The sequence below is a fragment of the Dermacentor silvarum genome, chromosome 8 (assembly GCF_013339745.2).
Source record: "Dermacentor silvarum isolate Dsil-2018 chromosome 8, BIME_Dsil_1.4, whole genome shotgun sequence".
NCBI lineage: Eukaryota > Metazoa > Arthropoda > Arachnida > Ixodida > Ixodidae > Dermacentor > Dermacentor silvarum.
The window spans coordinates 138964804-138983938 of NC_051161.1; the positions used below are offsets into that span (position 1 = coordinate 138964804).

The 19135-nt window shown below is 42.4% G+C and overlaps 1 protein-coding gene and 1 long non-coding RNA gene across 3 annotated transcripts in view; both read right to left on the bottom strand.

Annotated features, from left to right (window-relative positions):
• Nucleotides 1-19135, bottom strand: part of LOC119462856 (uncharacterized) — a 170436-nt gene that overhangs the window by 59267 nt on the left and 92034 nt on the right. The window lies entirely within an intron of this gene.
• LOC119461725 (uncharacterized) lies at nt 2135-17071 on the bottom strand. 2 transcript variants are annotated; one of them, XR_005194045.2, is made up of 5 exons: nt 16883-17071; nt 13212-13234; nt 8042-8201; nt 5150-5172; nt 2135-2540 (listed from the first exon to the last, which is right to left on the bottom strand). It is a non-coding gene; the product is annotated as an uncharacterized LOC119461725 (long non-coding RNA). The 2 variants fall into 2 exon arrangements; XR_007468261.1 differs by lacking the exon at nt 5150-5172.

Here is a 19135-nt window from a genome sequence, read left to right on the forward strand (position 1 = left end):
ACATGTAACTGCCTTCTTTGAAGAATATATTGTGTTGTGTTTTGACAACTCTGGGCCTTGACTCGGCCTTTGGACCACAACCAGCGTTCGCTGGTGCACCAGAAGGGCTCTTATTAATTGTCCGTGCTTTCGTTTGGTTACTTTCGGAAGCTGAAAAGTCGGCTTTGGAATTTGGCCCGACGTTGGCGCCTCGTTCACAGGGTGTATGACAATCGTACTTCGACATGTTGGCGATGCTTTCTATGGTCTCCAACGTTATTGTAACTTGTTTCAGAACTTTTTGGCATGCTCGTCGCATCGGGCGTTGTGACGCAGTTAGCGAGACAGCTCGACCTTTGCGGCGCAGTTAGGCGCATTCTGAATCTCACTGGAACATATTTGTGTCGGTTTCTATAGACATGACGGAGCGAAAGACAGGTCGGCCGCGGTGGGCCAGTCAGTTTAACGTTGGTTAGTTTCCCGTTGTCTGAATCGTACGGGGCCAAGCTAGTGCCGGATTTTATAGCCCCCACCCCTACAACATCTACCTTCTTTCGGTACTCACGCTTATAGAATATGCGAGGATCGATGCAAGAGAATGATAATACGGAACTGTGCTGCTTGCGTCGGCAGAACGCGCAAAAGATAATGTGAAGGAGCTTAAAAAATCAGGCACTTGAATATCCAAAATTCCTTTTTATGAACGATTGAAAGCAGGCTTTGCACCCACACATTTGTCTTCAGTGCGAGTACAAGACATCCTGCGAGCATCCAGCTTGGTCTGGCTGGGAGCCTGTGTTGGAGCCACCTCTGTGGACGTAGCGTAACAACGCATCGGCTGAGGCCAGGTTTTGCGAAAACTTGCAGTTGCCTGCGTACTTGTGATCTTAAAGAGCAGGAAGTGAGGCCCGGGAATGGCGGAATGCTTGGAAATCAAATGTCTTTCGTCATATTTTATGTATGGTATTGTTTGGGGGGGGGGGGGGGGGGTCGGGTATTTTCTACGCCATGGTTTGTGAAAGCAAATTGACTTTGTTCGTAAAGTCACCCATTCACCAATTTCGTATGTTTCACATGTGCACGCAGTTCTCCTGCAAGGTATAAATGCTGAAGTGACACGAGCTTGTAATTTACTTTTTAGCTGATGCCGTCCGGTGGAGCTATGTACGGATAATAGTGCTACTTATCTAGTGCCACAATATTGGATGAACGCACACAGAGCCCGGAAAGAGCCTCATTAGAGCAAAAAAAAACATTTCCTGATTTCACAAGGAGCCTTCGTCTAGTTGATGAGGACGCGCGTTCGATGTAGGCTTCTAAAGAACGCTTGCAATAACATTTATTCTACTAAATAATAAAGATTCCGCACCAAGACAGCGCGCGGTTTACCAGCAGAAGTAAAAATAAATGCTGCGCCAATCAGCGCAGTGGGCGTACCGCGTATCAGTTAGCGTTTCCAACGCACGCGCCCGAAACCGAAAGTGTGGTTCAGGTTTTCACATCAGCCGCTTGTTGCACTGCAGTCAATTCGGCCGCTGGGCTCTATAGGAATGTCGGCTCTGGTTGATTGTCATTCTCTGTGCACGCGCCGCATTGGCTCAGTGGCTATAGCGTTGCGCTAATGAGCACGAGGGCTAGACTTCAATTCTCAGCCTCGGAGAGCGCATTCCTATGGAGGCCGAATACAATAACGCTCATCGGCACTTCTGTGACTGCTTGTTAAAAAACCCCGTATGACAAAATTATTCCGGGAGCTTCCCACTGCGTTGCAGCTCCTAATCCACAAACCAGATTTGAAAGTTAAGTCCCCCGATTATGGCAACTATGGCTCAGAAAATAAACTACTTTGCAACAACGCGAAGAACGCTTTGACTAGGGAGCCTACTTACATGTAGAACTCGTTGAAGTGACGTCACTCCTAACGAACTCGTTGAAGTGACGTCAGAGCAGGTGGTCATGGTGTGTGAGGAGAGCGCTTTTCGTCGGTGTTCACCACGACTGAACACACTACAGCTAGAAGTGTGGACATGCTGCCTCGCATATTGGCTGCACAGCCTTCCTTCGTGAAGAACACTGGCCTCTATAGGATCAACGATTGTACATGTATTCAGTCGACTTAATGAACAGTAAGCATAAAGATGCAACGACAAGCTACTTTCTAAATGACTCAGACGTGTGCGTTTATTTTTCATTCGCTGCCTCGTTCAGTTGAGTGTCGTTTTGTGGCGCGTATGTTGGTGGGCGGCCGCTGTGAACATTGGCCGGAGCTCTCAAGGGAACGAAAGTGTTAATCGGTTTCATTCTGTTCCCGGCCGGGATGTCTCTTGTTTCGTATTCGATGTGGATGCATAGTCTTTAGCAAACACGGACCATTCACTGAAGAGGAGGGTAGCGGCCAGGCAGGAACGGTGGTGGATTCCATGGCTTCTCCCAAGGTTTGTTCTGCCAGACTGAGCGCGCCACCCTCGTCAGCTTGTGGTCTTTTGGTGGAAGCAAGGGTAGAAACTTGCTGCGTTTTCCTTCAACATCTTGCGTAGGCTTCTGCTTGAACGTCTTTTCATCTGGCAGAGAAATAAGCAGGTGCCATTAAAAGGGAGCAACGGCAGCTGTTTTCGAGAAGTACCTCTGTACATATGACACACTTTATGTGGTGAGGGCGGGAACCTAATTCCCTATGTCAGCTTCTCAGAGAAACTGAACATATTCGTTAGCTGAGCTCTACGCATTAGTCTGTAGTTATCAGCTGAGATAGAACACATTCACCAGCACTGCAAGGTCATGACATATCGCAGCGCGATTAGCCTGGTCACAATGAGTCATAAGGCTTTTTCAAATGTTAGTGCGTCATTAAGTTTGCGTAAACTGGCTCTATAAATGTGAACAGTAAAGGAACAAGGAATCAAACACGGTCTTCGAAGCCAAACGATTAATTTTATTTACCACTGATGCTCCCTCCACGCTATAATGGCGGCACTATAATTACTGTTCCTCTGCACATCTGGCAAATAATGCCATGAGACATTGTTTCCGTTTTATAGCGTCCCTATATGTAGTGTAAACTGACAGGTCACAATGATCTTATCGCGCTTAAAGGCTTGGGGACTATAATAAAAGGACTAATGGAGCTGTCCACTCGAAGGCATGGCTATCGCTGTCCTAAGATAGCCTGGGCTTCACAAAATGCTTGTGGAATTGAGTGAAATATGCACAACGAACGCTAAAAAAACGTTATAATGCTTCACGTATCTAGTCAGTTAGTCTTGAATTGAAGACCAGCTGCATTACAATAAAATGAATGACCACGAATACTGATCGTAAAAGCATCATATGGAGAATTCTAGAAACGGGAATGTGGGCGAAAAACGCCTTCTTTCGGTACCACTGCTTACACCATAATCAGTCTTTAGACGCGGGGACAGGCTTCTTCTTGCGGAAACCGGACGTGCGAAAACTGGACGTGGCAACCAGATGAGGCTGACCTTCCTGTATTTTTAAGGCCCTTCCGCTCTGTCTTTTTTTGGTATTTGCAAACTATGTGCATCAAATTATCTCTAATCCACCCAACAAACCATTTGCGACGAGCTCCATTTCGCTTACTGCGGTTGTTGTAGCAGAGCTTTGGTGCTTTAAGATGCCTATAGCCACCATTGTGCGAACCAATCACGATAGCAGACAAAACACACACACACACACACACACACACACACACACACACACACACACACACACACACACAGGACAAGCGCTGCCTGGACAAATATGGAATGAATAACTTTCGACCTGCCTTCGCCTTATGATGCATTTTTGTTGATAGGGGCACTTAGCTTTATTCCGAGTGTGCCTTAGCTAACAATTTCTAACTGACAAAACAAGCGTTTCTGTTGCAGTGAAGCCCATTTGTGGTCTTCATTATAAATAACTGCCTAGAGTAATTTTGTCTGTAGTTGCCTACAGTAATTGAAGCCTGAACAGTCACCATTCCAGTACATTATACTTAAAATGCGTTAGGAATGGCTCCTAATTGTGCTCCGTGTTTCATCCTCAAGAAACACCAATCCACTCTTTGGTAAAAACCTGCAGGGGCGCTATAACATAAAATGATTCCAAACTGTTTTGATTCCAATTTCTGCAATCAGCCTCCAAGATTGGTGCAAACATTTTCGGGCTGCTACCAACTTCGCCTGTCTGTCACGCGACGTCACGAAAACCGCAATAGCTCCCCATCTGATATAACATGTACACAATGATTATGCATGATTAAACCGCACAAAAGAACAAAAATAATTCCTGATTCGATGTCTTTTCACCAGTAGCTCTCTGCTATTGGTCCAATGTTTTCTGGCTTCGCCCACTTCGCTTGTCTGTCATGCGACGTCACAAAACCGCGAAAACTCACCACGTCAAAGTGACGTGTACGCGAAAAAAGTACATTATTATGCCGAACAAAACTGAAAATTTTAATGAATAGCCACAGACTGCCCGTTCCGAAAGGAATGAAAGATGGCTGCCCGCCGATCGCTCAGGCCCTCGCTACTCGCACCTGCCAGTGAGCATGTATTTATTTGCGCATGGTAAACCTTTTTGTATGGCAGTACAACGTTACCGAGCCCTTTTAGCATGCATACGACATCGCTCTGTCAACTCTTCCTTGTTGAGCATCCGTTTTAGCGGCATTCTTATCCTTCCGTTTCACGCCGCCGCGTTTTCGACCAGCCACCGCTAGCTAAGTAAGGCGAAGCGGACCAATTGGAGAAGCCGGCACCACCCTCTTCATGCGGTTATCCAGTTTCACTGTGCTGGCTCGGCCCCATCGAAACCCTCTCCACTAGAGCGTGCTCCTGGCCTCTTGTCAGCAAATTAGATAAGAAAAGCCGCTTAGTGTAGACAATGTTATTGGTTTTGAAAGCGAACAAAGGTGACATCCTATAAACGAGGAGAGTGTTTGATTGGGTTGTTCAGACAACGCTGCGGGTCACTGCCCGATGCTTGCGTTGGTGGTTACGTAAATTTGACGTCAGGAGTTTGGAATCAAAACGGTTTGGAATCATTTTACGTTATAGCGCCCCAGTTGTGTATGTGTAACTCTCGTACCTTAGACGCTGTAGATTTAGAAGCTCTGCATTTTGCATCAAATATGAAGTTCGGTATATTTCGATAGAAGTATACTTACCGTAGTCATCTTCAAATGACTCTCTGAAAATAAAGAGAAAGAATTTTACATCAGTTAATTTTTTTTTCTTACCAGTTTAGATCGGTCGTGTAGGCTCCAATGAAGGCTAATTCCGAAATTTCCCTCAAGTTTAATACACATGATTCCTTAATTCAACCATGTTATTCTCTGTGAACAGGCCCACGCGCTTTTTGTAGAATAAAGCATATTTTTTCAATATTGCATTGTTAGGGGAACATTCCTTTGATATTTCGGACTTCAGAATTTTAGTATATTGTATAGCACAGGAGAGAGTTGTGTTGCGAATACGAGCGCCAACGGTTACGCTCCGTGCCGTCGGCTAAGATTTAAAATTGCAGCACAAGGTATGATTCCTAGCGATCTTGCCGCACTGTTGATGTAGAGAGCTTAACCCTATCGGTGCCTAGTTAACTGTAGCTTGGTTCAATTCATTGTGGTATCAATGAACTTGTGATTTTCCACGCATGTGTACGATCATGTTAAACACTAATTCGGTGAGAGTCGACGAAGAACGATAGCAGCCAAGGAACATAACTCCTAAATTAGGGCCACTGGGCCCGCCAGCTCTATCTCACAGCGTAAGTTTTACGCAAGCACCTCATTGCAACCAGCGTTGTATTCGTCGCGGTCTTCCGTTTTGGCAGTTGTGTCTTCAGAGGTGATGACGTTTTGCTACTGCGGAGCAAGTGACGGAATTTTAATCACTGACAGCCGTGGCCACCTTGTAATTCCGGTAGCATAAGTAAATTGTATATGGACCGGTCCTTGGGCTCAAGATAGCAAAAATAAATTCAGAAATATGGAGTACGGAAAATCTCATAGCCCTGTGTGATGCCTAGTCGTTAACTATGCATCAAGTAATGCTACTTAACTATACATGGTGTTTCCAACCTGCCCTGTGCCAAACTGATTCATATTTAAAACAGCGCCAAAAAACACGGACAAGAGAGTACACGGGACAATGTTTTTTGGCGCTGTTCTAAATATAAATGATTCGTAACAACTAGCTCGCACCCAAACCCTTCTGAGTGCCAAACTCGCACAGATGCCACATATCATCAGACAGACCCCTAAAACTCGAGTTCTACCGTCAACACAAAATATTTGCCTGTACAGAAATTCATAGCACTTTCTGCAATTTTTAACCTGGGATAAATGCGAAATACTGGATGTAAGCTTTCCACAATATTTACTTGCCCTACACAAGGGGGCCGATTCCCCGCTCACGCTACCGTTGATTTGAAGCTAGATCTGCCAAAAGCGACGATTTATAAACGAAGACATGGTTGCAAGAATCGCGCTACAAGCTCGTACGCTGCTGCTGTACCTCCACATTTACGGCGACGTCCACCAACATGTGTCCGTGGGGAAGAGCATTTGCATAATTTGCTAAAGCCTCTAATGGAGTACATTTTGAACGCCAGTACAACATTTCATTACCCCAAGAAATTCATGTGACATTTACAGAAAGTAAAGCGGTAAGCAGGGATGCGATCGCTAACTTCATCACACAGGGTGATCTTCTGTAATTTATACCAACATAAGTTGATAGCGGCTGTTTAGAGACTTTGCAGAGGCGCTAGCGTGCACAATGTTAAAGAGGGGTGTTTTAAACTGCGACGAACGTTTCAGTGCAAACGCAAATGCTGACAAATCAAGAACATAGGTGTGAATTGCAACGTTTCCTTTATTTGTCGACAACTGTTCGGCGCCCGGAAAGCACCATTGTTTAAAAAAGAAAGCATTTGCTAATTAGCCACTAGTTGTACCGTTCTTCGTCATTCAAACAATGCACGCAATATGCTCATAATTCCGTGTGCTCGGATAAAAGCGTACACGTACTGTGCGCAAGATTCAGCATAAAAAGCGACCTTAGTGAGATGAATGACAGAATTCCCTTATTGCATTACTATGGTAAGTAATTATGATACGGGATATCTTCACGGAATACATGAGGGAATATCCTTTAATAAAGTGTGACCAGATGTCATCATACCTCTGGAGCATACCAAGCCGAAGAAAAACGCCTTAATATTGTAAATACGAGTATATGCATTGTATCAATATAAGCCAAGTATAATATGTGCACAAATGTAAGGTTCTTTTTTATTTGGCCGACTTCCGAGCCTTAAACGCCCGAGCATGTTAACCCAGTGCAGCCCAGACTTGCTCTTGAACGAAACGCACACTAAGGCATTGAACGAAGATAATACGTTCTTCCAGGATATACTATCATTGCAAACCACCTTGATCAAGCAAAAAGACGGTGACTGAGCCACAGTGGCTAGCACTCGATGTTATTCAAATCACTGGTTCTAATTTATGTCTTTCCTGGTCAGCGTTACCGTAAAGCATTATGCACAATATTGTGTATGAAGTCAATTAAATCGCGGGAACATTAGCTGAAAAACATTATACAACCCTGGAAGCTCAGTATGTGTCAACACCGTGTAATGATAAAACGTTGGTTTGGCAGTTTCGCTACGAGAATGAAAAATAAAACCAGCAATTCCATCCCGCTAATCATGCGCTTTGGTAATTAGTCATTCCTGCAAGTTTCACCAAATTCACGGTGATAAAAGCTGATCAAACTTCTAGATCATGGTGTTCTCCAATAAAAAGGCGAGTGACACTGTTTCAAAATGCTAAAATGAATGCTGCTTTGGTTCAGACAAAAATAAAAATAACTGCGAAATTTTAAGACGCTGTCCTCAAATGCCGCCATTTCCCATCTCTTAATTAAAATGAACTTCGCTATCGATGTGTTTTCGCGCAGAGCTTCTAACGAACAGGTTTCGAAAGCTTGGTAGCCTGATCCAGTCAGTCAGTGGCGCACAGTACGGACTCACCAAAACTATTTCTTGCACCTACCTTGAAAGCTTGGTAGGTCGTTCGCCAATGTCCTCTTGATTCCACCATCGGCCGATCTGTGAGAACGTCGCTGTGTCTGGCGGTGGCACGAAAGGTGGCGGATTTACTGGGCGCTCCCACGGAAATTTCCCCCACAGACGGTACTCGTCGGTGGTCTCGTCTGAGAGGCAAAATGCACATGGGAAAAGTAGAATTCCAAAGAATATGCTGTACGAAAAAATCACCAACGATTACTATACTCCTAAATGCAAGATTTGATCCCATCTCTGTACGTGTTTTCATTTCACCATATATTGAGGCAGAGCTGGAGAGAGACATGTATGCGATATATTGAGGCAAGGAATTTGAGACCGAAATCGCCGCACCAATTGGCAATGGACCAATTCGGTCAGCTACTTCGCAGAGGGAGTTACATTATGGGAACGCCGGCATAATGAGCGGCATCGGAGCAAGCTGTGGATTAAGAAGACCACGAAGGCGCGAGTAGTGGCAGGAGCGCAATCGCGTGGTTACACCGAGAGACGGCGACTCTCAACCAAGGAACGGGCGCCTGAGAACTACGCTCTAAAACTAACCGAGGTAAACTGAGACCAGGACATTTCAATTTAGGCACACAAACGCTACCTTTCAACAAACTAAGTTTGTTTACCTATTTGGCTTTCTGCATTCATTTGCTTGTAGCTCTTGATTCTTGAACATATTCTTTGGCCAAAATGCACTTTCACACGTTCCAATTGCTGGGGAAGCGTTGTATTACCGTATTAGAGGAATGGGGCTTTTAATTTTTGAAGTCGAAAGCCTTATGTGTCTCATCGTTCAAACGTAACTGAGTGAAGGCCTTGTAGTCGACACAAAATCGTACACGATACCGACTCGGCAAATTAATTTTAGAACCCATGACCTTTGGTGGGAGTCGCAACATCGACCTTTTGCGGGAGTCGAACCCACAATATGTGGAGTTAACTAGAGCGAGGTGAATTAAGTCACAGTTAATTAATGTAGCGTGAACTAGGGCGCTCGAACCAGCGACCTTTGGTCGGACAAAAGAACAAATAATAAGTAACAACGCATTTGAATGAGAATGTCAAGTGATTTAATGAATGTCTCTTGCGGCGCTCAGGCTTTCGCCTTCATCCTATGTGGCGTATGCTAAAGTGACGGTCGATTTCATTTTCTAAGTATGTTCAGGCCAACCGCTGCTATGCTAAATACCTATTATCCTGCCTAGACAGCTTAATTACGCAGTATATAGAAGTCCTATGATCAAAGAGAAAATGACATGATCTTGCATGATCACAAGACGAAGCACCCTTTGTATTGATAATATTCCTTCCATACGGCATTCTACAAGAGGCTATGCAACCATGCCGAAAATGTCAATATATATATATATATATATATATATATATATATATATATATATATATATATATATGCAGGAATCAGTGTGGTTAGAAGTACAGAGCAATACTCTGCAGCTGCCTATCAAACATAACATCATAATCGCATGCATTTATCGTTCACCTTCTTCCTCCTACATCGAGTTTTGTAAAGAATTTGAACAGTTACTAAACACAGTCACTGATGAAAACAAGGATATTGTGATATGTGGCGACATTAACATCAACATTATCAACCCTGACACTCAATGTTGCTCTGAGTACTTACGTACTTATCTTAGCTGTGGACTCTCCTCTCTAATTACAGCTCCAACCAGGTGTGAAATAGGCGGACCTAATACTTTAATTGACCATGTACTGTCTAGCATGCTTACTGATTTTATCACAGCTGGAATTGTGGACTATGCCGTAACAGACCATTACTCTATATTTTTTGCATAGGTTCCGTAATGCCTTCTCCAGCAGCAAAATATGTCGGGACTTTCTTTGATTCTAATAAATTCACTCGTTTGATTCGTGCGATTGACTGGGCTGATGTGCTTGAAGAGAAATGTGGCGAAAGGGCTTTTGAATCTTTTTTTGCAAAAATATCCGAATGCTCTAACTTGTGTACAAGTAACACTACTGTGACGCGATGGTTTAGCTCGCCAAGAAAGCCTTGGATTAGTGATTCTTTATTACGGTCCATTAAAAAAAGAGATAATCTTCGTAAGAAACTTAAAGCCCAGCCATTCAATAATGCGTTGCAATTGCGCTACCACAGATATTCAAATGTTCTAACAGCCACTTTAAAAAATGCCAAGCGTAATTACTACGAAAATAAAATAAGGAAAAATGGAAGTGATACCAGACGAAACTGGCGGGTCATTAAAGAATACTTGAACATTCGTACAACTAAAGATCACATATCGTGTGTGAACCACGGTTCTGCTATTATTACTGACTCTCAAGACATAGCTAATGTTTTCAGTGACCATTTTAGTATTACAGACGGTAGTCAGCCTTATTCAACGTTACTTAGTTTTCCGCGCTGTTCTCATTCCTTTTACTTGTTCCCCACAGCATCGCTAGAAGTATGTAATATTATCAATTCTCTTAAAACAACCGGCCCAGGCCTCGACTTGATACGCCCCTCTAGCATTAGGCTTGTATTTAACAAAATCTCACCTGCGCTAGCACATATAGCGAACAGATTATTTATAGACGGCATCTTTCCATATCGCCTGAAGGCAGGTAAAGTAATCCCAGTATTTTAAAAAGGTTACCATAAGTGCATGAGTAATTATCGTCCTATCAGCATTTTGTCTTACTTCAATAAGGTGATCGAAAAACTAATACACAATCGCTTAACTAAATACTTATCTAAACTTAATCCTTTAACTCCTGATCAATTTGGTTTCCGTGAGAATTTTTCAACTGAACTAGCACTTATTACTTTTACTGAGAGGGTTAAGTTAGCCATCGATCAAGGCCTCTTAGCGGGTGCTCTCTTTATTGATTTCACTAAGGCGTTTGATACAATTAACCATCCTATTCTTTTAAGTGAACTTGAATCTTATGGCATTTCTGGGCCGCCTTTACAATTAGTTCGCAACTACCTAATAGACCGATCATATATAATAGATGTTAATGGTGTATTCTCCTCATCAAAAATTGTAAATACAGGCGTGCCTCAGGGATCAATACTTGGGCCACTTTTATTTCTCATATTCATTAATGACTTGCCAGAATATTAACACATGCACACTGCCTTCTTTATGCCGATGACACCACTATTTTCGCATGTGATAAAAATTTACTCGCATTGCAGGATAAACTTAACGCTGACCTAGCGAATGTTCATTCATGGTGTGTAAAAAACAAGCTATCCATTAACCCATCTAAGACAACAGTTATGGAATTCCATTCTTCAAGAACTTTGCACATTGACTCTATGGTAGTGTCTCTAAATGATAATGTACTTGGAAGATCCGCGTCTACTAAATTTCTTGGTGTAGTTCTAGATGAGAACCTAAAGTTCCAGTGCCATATTCAATCACTTATTCAAAAAATCTCATTTGGTATTCACATCATCATAAAAACGCACTCTTTTTTTTCAGCAAACCATTCTCATGTCTTTATATTACGCATACATACACAGTCATCTCTCATACTGCCTCTCATCTTGGGGTAATACATATGCCATACATCTTCATCAGCTAGAAGTCTTGCAAAAGCAGGCACTACGAATAATTGCATTCCAATCGCATACATCTCCCTCTGCTCCCATATTCCGTTCCCTAAATGTTTTACCTTTACGCATGTTATTTAATCATAAGCTGTCACTGCTTATGTTTCGTCTTATAAATACCGAGCTTAATATTCCAGGTTTTACTCGCTCTAGCCTAATAAATTATAACAACACAAGATTTTCAGCACAACTCAATCTTCTTCTTCCAAAAGCAAGAACTAATTATGGGAAATTTACCGTCGCGTTTTAAGGCATTTCTGCTTGGAATTCAATACCATCTGATATGAAGTCATCTACATTATTATCATTCAAGCGTAGAACAAAGGAGCATTTCATGAACACTTTATCTGACACATAGTATAATTTAACGAACATAGCAATAATTAGACTGTTGTTCTGATTTACTATTATGCAATGTACTGTTCAAATTACCGAGTCACTGAATTGTTCCTATAAATTGATACTTCTCGTTGTTAGTTTTACGTAACATTTATCCTCGTTTGAATTTCTGCGAGTTATCTTTAATGATTTATGCAATTTTTTTCTTTCTTTTTAACTGCGTGATTATACTTGTGATGTTTTTAAAAGATTTTTTCTCTCGTACCGTTCATTTCCGATGATATAGAAATTGTATATATATGACATGACTCACTGTTTGCCACGATCCTACTAACCCCCTTTTCACGTCTTGTTAGGAGGTCCCCCCGACAGTTGTTACTTCGGGACCTCCGAATGTGTACTTACACCCACCCTGTATTTGATTTTGTCGTCAAAATAAATATTGATTGATTGATTGATATATAAACGCTGCGCTGCACGCGTGTGCGACGCTGACCGAAAGCCACAATTCCTCCTTACGTACGACTCTAGTTACCCATGCATCACGAAATCAATAGTTACACAATACCCCATGAAACAATAATACATATCATTAGGCCTCAGTTTTAGTTGTATACATTGTAACTTTGAATGAGTGTGTTCATTTTTGTTCATGCTGCCACGAAATTTTAAATTAAATTTTTCATTCTGTGCGTAGTGCAAGCTGAGACAGTAGCACTTGTAGTCTGCATAGTTTTAATGATGGCTGCCGCTTGAATGCACCTTGCAACTGATTCAGGGGACAAGGCAAGGAAGTAGCGGGACCTTAGACCTCACCACCGCTATACAGTTTTTATCTTTAATTATTATTCGTCACCACATCATTTCATAATGACGCTCTTGCTTTCACAAAGCAGTGTCTGCGCATTTTCCTCACAATTATGTCATTTCAATGCATGAAACCAAAAAAAAAAGATTCCTGATTTCAATTTTGTATGCCTAGACATAGGACACAGCCACTTACATTTTCTTGCAAATTCCTAGATTTATAATTCTTCGGAAACTCTTAAGCAAGTTTACCATTTTGTGACATGCAACACCAGAATACAAAGCACCTGCTAAGTTCATTCAATCCCGTAGTTTGTTTTCTTTCTTTTCATGGTGCTAATCCGGGAGGACACTAGCAGTGAACAAAATTGAGAAGGCGAAAAGAATACTTTACCTTTATTTTCCGCAAGTAACGGCCTATGATTGGGAAAAAAAGAGCGAAAAGTAGATTAGACCTTAAAGAAAGTTCGGACATATTAGACACTTCACATTTAAAAATAGGATCAAAATGGGTAAACTAATAATTTTTTTAACAATAATAGCTCACTTTTATTGCTTTTGAATACTGCTATTATTTAAGGCTGAGAACGAGAATCGTGCTTAGTCAAGAGACACAATAAGTGCCTGGTTTATATTCTAAGCTTTTCTCTAGTCATCTAGCAGTACGATGCGTGCCTTCCGTGGCCACCCTCGCAATGACCTTTGTTTTCGGGCACGAATGCAATTTTTCTTCCTTCTCTTTACTTCTTTACCAAGCAGTTGCCTCTGTCTCAATACATGAGTGCCGTCCCACTGGATGTCTAGACTCAGTAACTGATCATGCAGGAATAATAATAAAGTTTACAAATGCATATGAGGTAGTACTCCGTTTTCAGACTGAATTCTAGATTATTAAGACAATACAATGTTTGGTCCCGCTTTCATAGCCAAATAAGAAATACCTAATACGATGACCGTGATCATGCCATCAGACATTCACCGAAGCCGCTGCTTATACTAGTACCAAGACATAAGTGAAGACAGTGTGGGAGGCAAACAGATAGGCATCTCTTGCTAACTTTGGTCATGCCAGAAGCCTGCGCTAGAATACGGTGCTTAGCTTTCGTAATATTCTAGACCCTAAAGAAATACCAGCCAGCTGCACGAGCAGCTGTTTATCGAAACTAACAACAACAGAGTTTAAATAAAAGCCGAAGATTTTTTATGAACAAGGCTGTTATATGTCGGCAAAAGTGTGCAAAGCTCAACATGACAGCATCAGTGTAATTCCATGTGTGATGATATGTCTAATGTTTATTGCAAAATTTCAGGCCTGAGGAGCGGATGAGCATTGGCATAGTGGCTCTAGGTGCAACTTTCTGGGATTTCATAACACCAAAGGAAAAAGTCATACTTAAAAAAAATGTTATGAGCGGCTGCAAATTGACGTTATATTGTTTGTCAGTTACGATGACTTTGATGGGGTCCTTTAAATGCTTGTAAGAATGATACACGCTGCTCCACGTTACACAGGGTAGTTCAATTAATATAAACGAAGCAAAAAAAAACAAAGCAATCTTTTTTCATCAGATAAAGCCGGCTGTTTGGTGTGAGCAGTGATTTAGTCTTATGCATTGATCTCGTCAATTTCTACTCCATCATTGTCAACTAGCGGTGCTTTCTTATGCAAGAATTCTGGTATGTAAATGCAGTGCACCTTAAGAACTTGAATTTTTCTGCAACAATAAATCTTTTCTGCATCTAATTTTTTGGCACTTGAGGATATACCGAAAATAATAAAAACCTCTTCAAAAGCCCTCTAGCGTGCCTCAGGCGCCCTGCTCTCGGGCACTATCCAGAAATGTTGCTCGCGAAAATATACGACTCTTGTAGATAAAAAAAGGCAAAGTCTCACTCAATCAGATAACTATTTTTACAATGCCGTAATTGTTATTCCCGTTTTTATTCCTGCTCAAATTGTTGTTCTATGCTTTTAATGTAACAGATATTCCTGTTCGTGTGTTTTTCTTGTCTTTTCATGTTTCTATGGCTCTTCAGCCCGAGTATGCTGGCGTTGTGCTTGAAGTGAGGCACTTAGGTGGGTCCAAGTTGCAACTCCTCAAAAGAAGTTATGGTTTGTTAACAATAATGTCTTATAAACATTTATGTTGTGTGAACATCTACATTGTGTGAAATTCTGTATTTTTACGTGTACTTTGCGTATGCGAATGTCGCTGTGCTTTTTTTCTCAATTTGTTGCTGTTCTTGTTACTACTATTATCATTAAAACTACCATATCACATGAGAGGAAGCGCTGGCGACGCATACACCCATCAACATTTCAATAAATTCGGTTATCATTTAGTGACAGGGTATAAAAATGCGCCTAAAATTTTTCGAGCAATTTCCAGAAGCCCTAATAGGAAAAAAAACTATTTGCATAAGCCTTTCATCAGTAGGAGGAAACCCCACGTCAAACGTGGGCTTCACCCCAAGCCACCTATGCCTTCACCTTTAGGTGCACATTTCGTTTGCTCTAAAGCATATGTGGGACACCACCGCAGCCAGAGATCTTGTAACGGTGTTCCTCGTCTGATCGTGCTCTCAAAAGAAAGTTAGTCGCGTGCCAAAATTCTTCACCCTCCTCCTGCGTTCCTGCTCTAAAGCAACGAATGGCGCTTGCTACTTGTCATTCAATTTGAGCTGAAGTCATTTAGCCAGACTTTTCTAGTCGATAGTGAAAAACGGCAAAAAAAATTGGGTAATGTTGTCTGTAGGCAACACTCGTTAATAATGGAGTAAAAGAGATACACGCTATTCTAGAATCGCAGCTCAATCACGGCCGGCATCACAAGTCTTGTGTCTGTATATGATCGTAAAAACATTAACTTCTAATAGTTTGAGAGTGCACTACAATAACGCAGTGAAAGCATCTGTGTGTTTCTTCAAAACAAGCCTCTTCGTGATGGAAAGGGGTTTAAATGTAACAATTTTTTAAATAAATAACTTTCTGCTGTTATCAACCGCATTCTGTCACGAAAAACAAAGAAATTAAGTTTAGAGGCGTTGGCATGCTTTCCCGTTGTCGTTTTCTTTTTGTTCTGCGAACAATGCGATGTCTGTAACCACACCGGCTATCACGGAATAGCCGCCCTGTTGGCTTCGTCATTGACCCATGGAACATTTTGTTGCTTGACGTGACGTGCAGACTCTTTTCGAATAATTCACCATAACGTTACACTGCAATCGCCATACCGACCAGTTTCATATGAATTCCTCGGACCAACGATCATGCTTTTCAGCTGACTAATGAGTGGCCACATGCAAATGGTGCCTTACAGAACAGTGTGTTACAGATTTGCAGCGCGACTGTGAACCATGAACATGTTTTGTGTCTATTATTTATTTTCCGTGTGTTTATATTTACCGCCTGAGATGAGTGAGTGAGTGAAATAACTTTATTGAGGTCCAGAGAAGACGCAGGGGACACCCCGCGCCACCCGGCTAGTTGCCATATTTGTTCTTCCTTTAGCGTACTTTAAGAATTACCGTCACTATAAATCAATGACTCGGAGCATTACCAACAAATATATAGGTTGTGTTTTATTCTATGCCATCACATTTGCTAACTTTTAAGATGTCAGAAGCAACGCTTAGTGATAAGTAGTGTGAAAATTTAGTTGCTTACTGAAAGTAGTGGGAACCTACGCGTGGGCTATTGACTTGTAACGTGATACAAACCCACCAGATGCGTGACTGTATCGGATACAATGCAGAAGAGTTGATAACACAGCAAATCGTCTTGTATTGAAGCCGTGCCACCCCTTCTGTTTAGAATTACTTCACTACCTGCCGATCCGAAAAGAGCAATGTGAGACATACAATCATATTTTCATGGAGCCTTTTATTGGTTTTATTGGTTTTGTTCATAACCTTTCGTTCCTCCCTCTTCCCACCCTCGTGATTACATGCAAAGATTCGAATGCTTTATGAATTTTTATGTATTTCATCTGGCGTGCACAACTGATGAGCTCAGGCAAGGTGCTCTGAAGGTGCTCTGTGAATGCCTAAGCATTATTCACGTACCTCAAAAACCTCCCGGTCCGTTCGCCGTTCACGTCCTGATTCCACCAGCGACCAATATGTGACAAAGTCCTTGTGTCGGCCGGTGGCAAAAACGGAGGAGGGTTTCCAGGACGCTCCCACGGAAACTGTCCCCATATGCGATATTCATCAGCATCGTCATCTGGAAGGAGTGCCTAATTTAACACACAAATTTCATAGCGAACATCAAAAAATTCATCTGCTGCTTTCTTTCACGCTTCCAACTTTTATTTCCTATAAATATGCACCCTAATTTGTCCTACGTGTTAAATTCAAGGAAAGACATTAAAATATATTTCTACATTTCACCTAAGTTTCTTCTTAACACGGTAGTTTGCAATGCCTCTAGCACATAAGCAGAAAAGAGTTTACGATTGTCCGTAAACTAGTGCCATTCCCGAAAGAATGTGTTACCCGAGGCTTAAGCGTGAACAACTGAGTTAGTGGCACCAACTTCTGACGCACAATATAACCTAGAGGAAACAGCTGCATTGTAGTGATCAAGTATATTATACTTTACTCCTGGTATAAAGAGTCGCAAGAAACCTAAGCGTTACCGTCATTATCATCAGCCTATTTTGAGGTCCACTGCAGAACGAAGGCCTCATCCGAAGGCCTCGCTGGGCCTGCAGGACGAAGGACCAGCGATATCCAATTACCCCTGTCTCCATTAGTATCCGCTCTATAGTTTGGTTCCCAGCCCATATGGGCGATGTCGCGGGAGGACAGCGGAACCTTAACGAATCCGCTCATAGGGCCGCGCGAGGACTAGCCAGCCGCGCTCCCCTGCAGACCCCCTCGCCCTCTTCCTAAGGCCTTTAAAGATCAACTTCAGACATATAATGCGCCTACCAAGCACTTTTATTTAGAACGTAGAGAATTCTCCTTTCCTAACAAGGGATTTAATAGGGCGCAGTCAGTCACTCTCCGCTTGCTACAGACGAAATCGTACCCCAATCCTTGGCGTATTAGCTGAATCGACCCAGACTACAACGGATCATTCAATTGTGCACAGTGTGGTGCACATATGAACTTGGGACACATGTTGTGAGGATGCGCGACGCAGGCCTCCTATCTGGAGAACAAGAACAAGTCGGACGACGCTCTTAGGAGCAGCGAGCAACAAGACCAACTCTGGGCTGTCCAGAAGGCCGGCGAAGCGACGGAGAGCCTAGGGCTCCCCGTCCCGACGTGCGAGGTGCCCTCTACACCTTGACGAACAGTCGGGTGTCCTTCAGGACCCTTTTCTTAAATAAAGTTTCACCACCACCATCATCACCCTACCTAGTTTTTTGCGGTCCTCGACTGCGCTTCCCTTCCCTTGGCACCCATCCTATAACTGTAATGGCCAACCGCTTATATACCCTACGCCTTACACGGCCTGCCCAGCTATATTTATTTTTTCCTAATGTCAACTAGAATATCGGCTATGCATATTGATCGGTGATCACACCGCTCTCTTTTGTCTTTTAACGTTACGCCTAACATTTTTAGTTCCATCGCTCTTTGTGCGGTCCTTAACTTGTTCTCGAGCTTCTTTGTTGACCGCCCAAAGTCTGCTTCATATATAGGAACCAGTAGGATGCAATTATTGGCAACGACAGTAGTAAGCTCGCAGTCAGGATATTCCAATGCCTGCCGTATGCACGCCAACCCAAATTTATTCTTCCGTAAATTCCCTTCTCATGACCAGGGATCCCTATGAGTAATTGTCTAGATAAATGTACTCCTTTACAGGCTCTAGAGGCTGGCTGTCGACCCTTAACTATTGGTCCCTTGCCAGAGTATTGAACATTATGTTTGTCTTCTGCATTTAATCTCCAATCCCACTTTACTTTATTGCTCAATCAACTGCTGCAATTCGTCCCCGCTGTTGCTGAACAGGACAATGCCATCCGCAAACCGAAGGTTGCTGAGATATCACCGTTGATCCTCACTCCTAAGCCTTCCCAGTCTAAGAGCTTCAATACTTCTAAGCATGCAGTGAGTAGCGTTGGAGAGATTTGTCTCCTTGCCTGACCCTTTCGTGATAGGTAACTTTTACTTTCTTGTGGAGAACCAAGGTAGCTGTGAAATCCTTGTAGATGTTTCTAAGATATTCACGTATGCCTCCTATCTCCTTGATTACCGCAATGCCTCATGACTACTGGCATCTCACTAATCCAACGCGTTTTCTAACCTATGAAGCCATATAGAGAGGTTGATTGTACTAAGCAGATTTCTCAGTTACCTGAT